The sequence below is a fragment of the Triticum aestivum genome, chromosome 2A (genome assembly GCF_018294505.1).
Source record: "Triticum aestivum cultivar Chinese Spring chromosome 2A, IWGSC CS RefSeq v2.1, whole genome shotgun sequence".
NCBI lineage: Eukaryota > Viridiplantae > Streptophyta > Magnoliopsida > Poales > Poaceae > Triticum > Triticum aestivum.
The window spans coordinates 356,449,889-356,457,191 of NC_057797.1; the positions used below are offsets into that span (position 1 = coordinate 356,449,889).

The following is a 7,303-nucleotide window of genomic DNA, read 5'->3' on the forward strand; positions in this document are numbered from 1 at the left end:
TCTGTTATTTAGATTTACTAGAAAAAGGGCCCGTGCGTTGCAATGGGTAACAAAACTATGTATTGACCAGTTATTACAATTGCCTAAAAAACTTATTACAATGAGTATTGCTAAAAAAACTCAGTACAATAACTGTTGAGTGCATGAAGATTTTGACCGTCTCGCGTCTAGTTGATGTACGATTCTTAGATAATAATCTAACACTTTATGAGGTAATTCATCACTAACGATTATAATTCTAATGCACAGACTAATTCTAGCATTGTACATTCTTCTAAAAAGAAAATGTAACCATCTAAGTGAACACACTGCTAGCTCTAGTTATCAATGGAGTGGTACTGTCCATCAATTTTATTTCATTCTGATAAACATGAAAATATTTGTTTGACCTTGATTGTCATGAAGAAGAAATAAAAACATTATTATGCTTCTCAATAGCTAGTCATCATCTATGTTTTTCTAAATTACCATCTTTGTAACTACAGACCACTGCAGAGGCAATCTCTGAATTTATTGGACACCATACCAGGCAATAATCTTAAGAAGCAAGAAGCACAAGTTATATGTGCGGAGGGGTAATAAATGCATAAGAAACCAAACCACTGTAGGAGTATTAGTATATGGATCTACATCCTTTTTGCATAGTAATGACATGGTTATTGATCCAGTTGCCAACAATGTATCATCTACATGCTTGAGCAGAAATCATTAGTATGTGCACTGCCGAGGAAGACCTTATAGTGTTGCTAACAAAAAACAACCATATAAAGACCATGCTATCATTTTCCAATATATATACATTACCAAATCCATAATGTCTAGACTTGGCCAACCTAGCTCATTTCAAGCTGTTATTGCTTGTGTTGAGTTGATCTAACATTGTAATAAGAGGGTTGTGCTTACTTAGCCAGCACTCAGTTGAAAGAGAAAAAAATATGAAGGCATTGGTTCCTGAAACCTAACCGTGTGTCCTCCTCTATTCTAACCGAACACCACTGCTCTGTTTTCTCCCCTGGCCGAGCAGTTCGTGGGCGCGTGTGTGTAACCACCAGCGAGGGACTTATTGAGGGAGACAACGGCAACACATGCGCTATGACATTCTGCAACCACCACACGAATTTAGAATCAACCATATAAAATGTCCAACGACTAAGATTACATGCTTCAAAGGCATGCAAGGACTCTAGGAGCGGAAAGGGCCAGGTATGTGCCTTGTTTGGGACAACTCCATCAGTATGAGCCTTCTTCAATAGTTGGGCGCCGAAGCTCTGGATGCTTAAGTGAATGATAAGCCAGTCGTTCCTTCTTCATCTACAAACATAACAGAAGGTTTGTTTCTGTTCATACAATTGGACTGAAGATTGGAAGAAGGAAAGAAGGGGGAAACGAAACCTCAGTGGTGGGGAACGACGGCCAGCATGGGTCGAAGCGTCTCATTGACGCCACAGTTATTCAGTTCGGAGAGGGCGATGCGTCACTTACTACCTTTGTATTACAGGGACTACAACAGGCTTACACTGGCCTGAAACACTTTCTACACACAAATGAAGTGCTCCAGCCTCTAAGGATGTCTTTCTTAATTTCATTGGAATACCTATTGGACTACAACATAAGATCATCATCAATCTTGCTAGTAGTAATGTGCAATTCCTCAAAAACATCCTGGAAGAGCTTGGAGTTTCCGTGCTTCAATATATTATAGGGTACCTAGCAATTTAGAGACAAAGAAGCAATTTAGAAAATTCAGACCGAAAGAAGCAGTTTAGCAGTTTAGTAAACTGAATAATTCTTAGGCCGTTCGACAATTCAGCAAATTCAGACCCAAAGAAGCAGTTTAGCAATTTATTAAACTGAATAATTCTTATACCGTTTGATAATTCAGCAAATTCAGACCCAAAGAAGTAGTTCAGCAGTTTAGTAAACTGAATAATTATTAGACCGTTCAGAAAACTAAGATCTTTGAACGCTATACCATTTAACCTAGCAATCCATTTGAATGTATAAGCATGTGCAATAATCACTGCTATTCACTTCCTCATGTAAGAAATCAAATCGAAGCATGACACCATTAGGAAGAAAAGCACACATATTAGGCATTGACCGAAAAGTTCAGCAAGAAAATGTAATCTCCACAGCTCTTATTCTCTTGACTTGATCAGTAGGTCGGAAGGAGTTGGAAAAGGCACAGTGCCCCATCTTCCACTTGAACGACATATGCGCAGAAAAACACCTTGATGGCTAGTCCTTTGTGAGTGGTCATTAATTCTGCTGCCCAAAACATAAACGCATGAAAGTCATGCACGTCTAGCTAGCTCTTGTTGAGGAAGTGATCTGGTGAGCCAATTCCTAGCCAAAGCAAAACACGCACTGCCCGGTGAACCGCAGGCTGCAAGCCGGTAAACCACAGTCCACGGCCCGGCGAACCGCACGACACAGCCCGGCGAACTGCACGTTGTTGTAGCACGACCACCAGCGGCGAGGAGCAGAGCACTAGCTCACGGCGGGAAGTCGTCACCCAGATGCCCGGTGACACACCCAATCCCCACCCAACTACCTGGATCGACCGGGGAGACGCCAGTAAGCAGGAGATAGCGGGATTGTAGCCTCACGACCTAGAGCAAAGCAAAGATAACTGAATTCAACACAGAAAAATTCTACTATAATGAACTGCAGAGGAAACTGATAGCCGAACTTGTAAGTTCTGAATTGCACTTGACGCAGGCAAATTTTTACAACCTGGATGCAAACATCATCCAGAGAACCAAAACTCAAAGAGAAGAAAGAACTGCACTGAATTGTATTTTTGCACATAAAAAATATGAAACAAAAATGCAAAAACTATGAACTCCATGGTAGAAGAATCCATAGAGCAGAGCACCACACTACGGTCTTCCTGGGGCGTCACCGCCGGCACTGCTGCTCCTCTCGCAATCTCGGGTCCACGAGACCCCTTCCAGCCTCGTGGTCGCCATGGGCGCCATGGTTGGCGATATAGAGAAAATAGGGGAGGGTACTGGAGGCAATCAGTCGCGGGGGAGGAGGGATTAGTTGCTGGCCCAGATCCGCCGCCGGGAGGAGCGCTGGGGGCGGTGGGACCATCGGAGATTGAGGGAAGCCTAGCCAAGGGCGATGAGGGGTGGCGGCCGCCGGATACAGCTCGTGGCGAGAGTTCTGGAGGTGGGAGGGGTAGCTAGGGGATAGGAGGTGTGGTTCGGCGGGAGTTTTGTGGAGCGGCGGCGCGACGCGGTGAGGAGGTAGATGGATGGGGGCGCCGGGTCTCGGGAGCGCGTGGGTCGTTGGGGTCAGCTCCAGTGGGAGGGTAGGTGGCCGACAACGCGTAGTGAGGCGGGGCGGGCGGGGCAGGCTTCCGGGGCAGGAGGTGGGAGGCAGGAGGCGGCCGACAGCGCGGGGCATGGCAGGAGCTGGGTGGGCCGTGGCGGAGCGCTACAAAGCAGAGCGTGGCTGCGTTATTTTCGCCTTCGTACCGGTTCAATTTAGACTGCGGGTTTAATATCAAAAATCACAGGGGCCTTTGTGTAAAAACGCCGCGACAGTGAACCCGGAGACTCAATCCGTGCTTTATTATTAGGGAGAGATTAAAGCAAAAATAGTATTTTCTGTCTGTTTTCTGAATTATCCTTCCAATAAAAAATAACCCAAAAATAAAAGTTCTCCAAAATGTCCTGAAAATTTAATATGATCTTTTCTAGAATATTTAAGAATTTTTGGCACTGAGAATACACCAGGGGGCCTCACCATGTGCGCACGAGGGTGGAGGGGGCGCCCACCCCCTAGGGCGTGCCCCCTGCCTCGTGGACCCCACATGGGTCCCATCCACTTATTCTTGCACCCACACACTGTCTTCCTCCAGAAAAAATCATCCACCAGCTCAAACCTGAGTTCTAGCTCATCTTGCTGCCATTTTCGATCTCCTTACTCAAAGCTCCGTTCACAAAACTGCTTTGGGGGATTGTTCTTTGGTATGTGTCTCCTCCCATGGTCCAATTAATTTTTGTTCTAATGCTTTATTTATTGCAAGCTTTTGCTGCTTAGGTGACCCTGTTCTTGAGCTTGCATGTCAAATTTATGTGGTCATAAGTAGTTTTATTGCATGATATGGCCTCTAGGCACTTGTAGGAGTACTTGTTATCAATCTTGTTGAGTTTGCTTCACTTTTATTTTGAGTTACTAAAAATTTTAGAAATTTTTCAGAGGAAGAAATATGTTTAGGAAAATGTACCAAGGTGGTTCCTCAAAGAAGCAAGGACCCAGGTCCGCGATACGTGAACCGGACTATCAACTATCAAGAGAAGCTCAAGTGCGGCCTTGTGAATGGTTGTCAGAAGAGTTTATGGTCCAAGTAGGAATTAAGGAGGAATTGACGCGTATGTTTGTAATGCTGAACTTGAGGGCTTCGTGTCAGATAAGTGCCCTCAATATTATCACCTAACTGATTCCTTTGTGAGAAGGTTTAAATTTACATCATCACGCAATTGTCACACTGTCCTATTTGATCTCTATGATAAATCTTATACCATGGACTTAGAAGATTTTAATACTGCTTGTAAACTCCCACAGTGGGGTAATGTTAATGAACCTCGGATATCTGAATTTAAAGAATTTCTTGCTAGTATCACTGTGGGGGAATCTAGAGAAATAACATAGGCTACCATAGGGAGCATTCATTTTCCTGCCATACATTATTTTGCTCTCTTTATAGGTAGATGCATTAATGGTAAGGATGAGGCATGTCACATGTGTGTTCCCGATCTTAGTGTTCTCAAGAGTGCTATATTAGGAGATAAACAATACAACTTGGGGGCCATTTTTGCATGTAGGTTGCATCATAATAGTATTATTGGAGATTTGTTCGGTGGAATTTATGCAACCTGTTTAGCTAATTTTCTTGAGGTACCTGTACATGAAATGATATGGAGTTGCCTCCTGCTTACCTAGATTTTAATGCTATGGTTCGCCATCAGTTTATTGAGAGGAATGAACAACCCCTCCAGTACCGACTAATCTTTGACAGACGGCGCACCATCCATGCTTCTCTCCTTGCTCCTACTTCCTTAGACTTTCATGCAAAAAGGAGATATGTTATAACTAGGGAGGAGGTAAACGAGTACGAGAGGAGGACGGAGGTAGCTCGCCTCCAAGCCGCAGCTTTTTAGGCAGTAGCTGCTGCATCTCAGTACGACCCCAGCTTCAACTTCGGATATCCACCAGGCCAGCCATGGCCATAGACCAACTTAGGCCAAAAGCCTAATCTTGGGGGAGTACGTATTTCTCACCGATGTTACATTCATGTTCACACACTCATGCCAGCTATCGGTGCTCATACTTCTTCATTGTACCATCCATGCTAGTTTATTTTCTTTTCCAGCATTCTTCTTATGTGTTTGAAAAACCTTAATAAAAACCATAAAAATTGGTGGTAGCTTTTAGCTAAGTGTACTTTCCATGCCTGTAGTAGTAGTAATTAAAAGAAAATCCAAAAAGATTTCTCGTTCTTCTTTTGCTTGTTGGGAGCTTTCCCGTGTAAATAGTTTTATTTATTTTCTTTGGGGGTCGAGAGGAGAAGACCTTAATGAAAATTTTGAGTGGTTCTTATATGCATTATTGTTGATCTAACAAAGAGCCCATATTACCTTGTCTTCTTCCTTGAATTGAATACTTGCAGATTCCAGCTTAGTCCAATGCACGCGCACTATTATTATTGTCCACATCGTTCGGTTGTGCAAGTGAAAGGCAATAATGACGGTATATGATGGACTGATTGAGATGAGAGAAGCTGGTATGAACTCGACCTCTCTTGTTGTTGTAAATATGATTCGTTCATCGTTCCTGATTCAGCCTATTATGAATGAAACATGTTTGCAATGACGATTAGAGATTATAGTTGCTTATGCCATGCTTAATTTTCTAGGAGTTTATAATGGTTTACCTTGCGTGCCAACATGCTATTAAAATGGTTGTGATGTGGTATGCTAGGGTGGTATCCTCCTTTGAATGATTCGAGTGGCTTAACATGGCACATGTTCACGCATGTAGTTGAAACAAAATCAACATAGCCTCCATGATATTTATGTTCATGGTGAATTATATCCTACTCATGCTTGCATTCAGTGTTGATTAATGTTAATGCATGCTTATGACTGTTGTCGCTCTCTAGCTGGTCGCTTCCCAATCCATTTTTAGCCTTCACTTGTACTAAGCAGGAATACTGCTTGTGCATCCAATTCCATAAACTCCAAAAAGTTATTCCATATGAGTACACCATACCTTCCTATATGCGGTATCTACCTGCCGTTCCAAGTAAATTTGCATGTGCCAAACTCTAAACCTTCAAATGAAATTCTGTTTTGTATGCTCGAATAGCTCAAGTATCAACTAGGGTTGTCTATATCATTCATGCTAGGTGGGTTATTCTCAAGAGGAGTGGACTCCGCTCCTCACTCACGAGAAAATGGCTGGTAACTGGGATGCCCAGTCTCATGCTCAAATCAAATCAAAATAATTGCAAACAAAACTCCACCAGGATTTTCGTTAGTTGGGGGCACCCTTGTTTTGGACAAGCCATGGATTGATGTTTGTTGGTGGTAGGGGGAGTATAAACTTTACCATTCTGCTTGGGAACTGCCTATAATGTGTGTAGCATGGAAGATATCGAGATCTCTCGGTTGTTATGTTGACAATGAAAGTATACCAATCAAAATATTATTTATCTCTATTTCAAAATCGAGCTCTGGCACCTCTACAAATTCCCGCTTCCCTCTGAGGAGGGCCTATCTATTTACTTTTATATTGAATCATCATCCTCTTATTAAAAAGCACTAGTTGGAGAGTACTGCTATCATTTGCATGTATTATTATTAATTTACATTGAGTATTGCTGTGACTGGATCTCTTTTACCATGAATTACAATTTCTAATCTGTCCTTGATCTTCAGAGGTGCTTAGCATTTATGTTTTGTGGTCTCAGAAAGAGCTAGCGAGATACCATTTTGTTATATCATATTATGATTGTTTAGAGAAAGTGTTGTCATCCGAGATTTATTATTATTGCTCGCTAGTTGATTATGCCATTGATATGAGTAAACAGGAGACCTAAGTGTTATTGTGAATATGGTTAGTTCATAATATTTTCTGAAAACTTGAATGCTGGCTTTACATATTTACAACAACAAGAGCAAACAGAGTTTGTAAAAGTTTTTCTTTATCACTTTCAGTTTATCAACTGAATTACTTCAGGACAAGCAAATGTTTAAGCTTGGGGGAGTTGATACGTCTCCATCGTATC

General features: G+C 42.3%; 1 long non-coding RNA gene across 1 annotated transcript; it reads right to left on the minus strand.

Moving 5' to 3' along the window:
• Positions 1-765: 765 nt before the first annotated feature.
• On the minus strand, positions 766-3,415 carry LOC123188655 (uncharacterized). Its single transcript, XR_006494993.1, has 2 exons — positions 1,393-3,415; positions 766-1,311 (listed from the first exon to the last, which is right to left on the minus strand). It is a non-coding gene; the product is annotated as an uncharacterized lncRNA (long non-coding RNA).
• Positions 3,416-7,303: the final 3,888 nt, after the last annotated feature.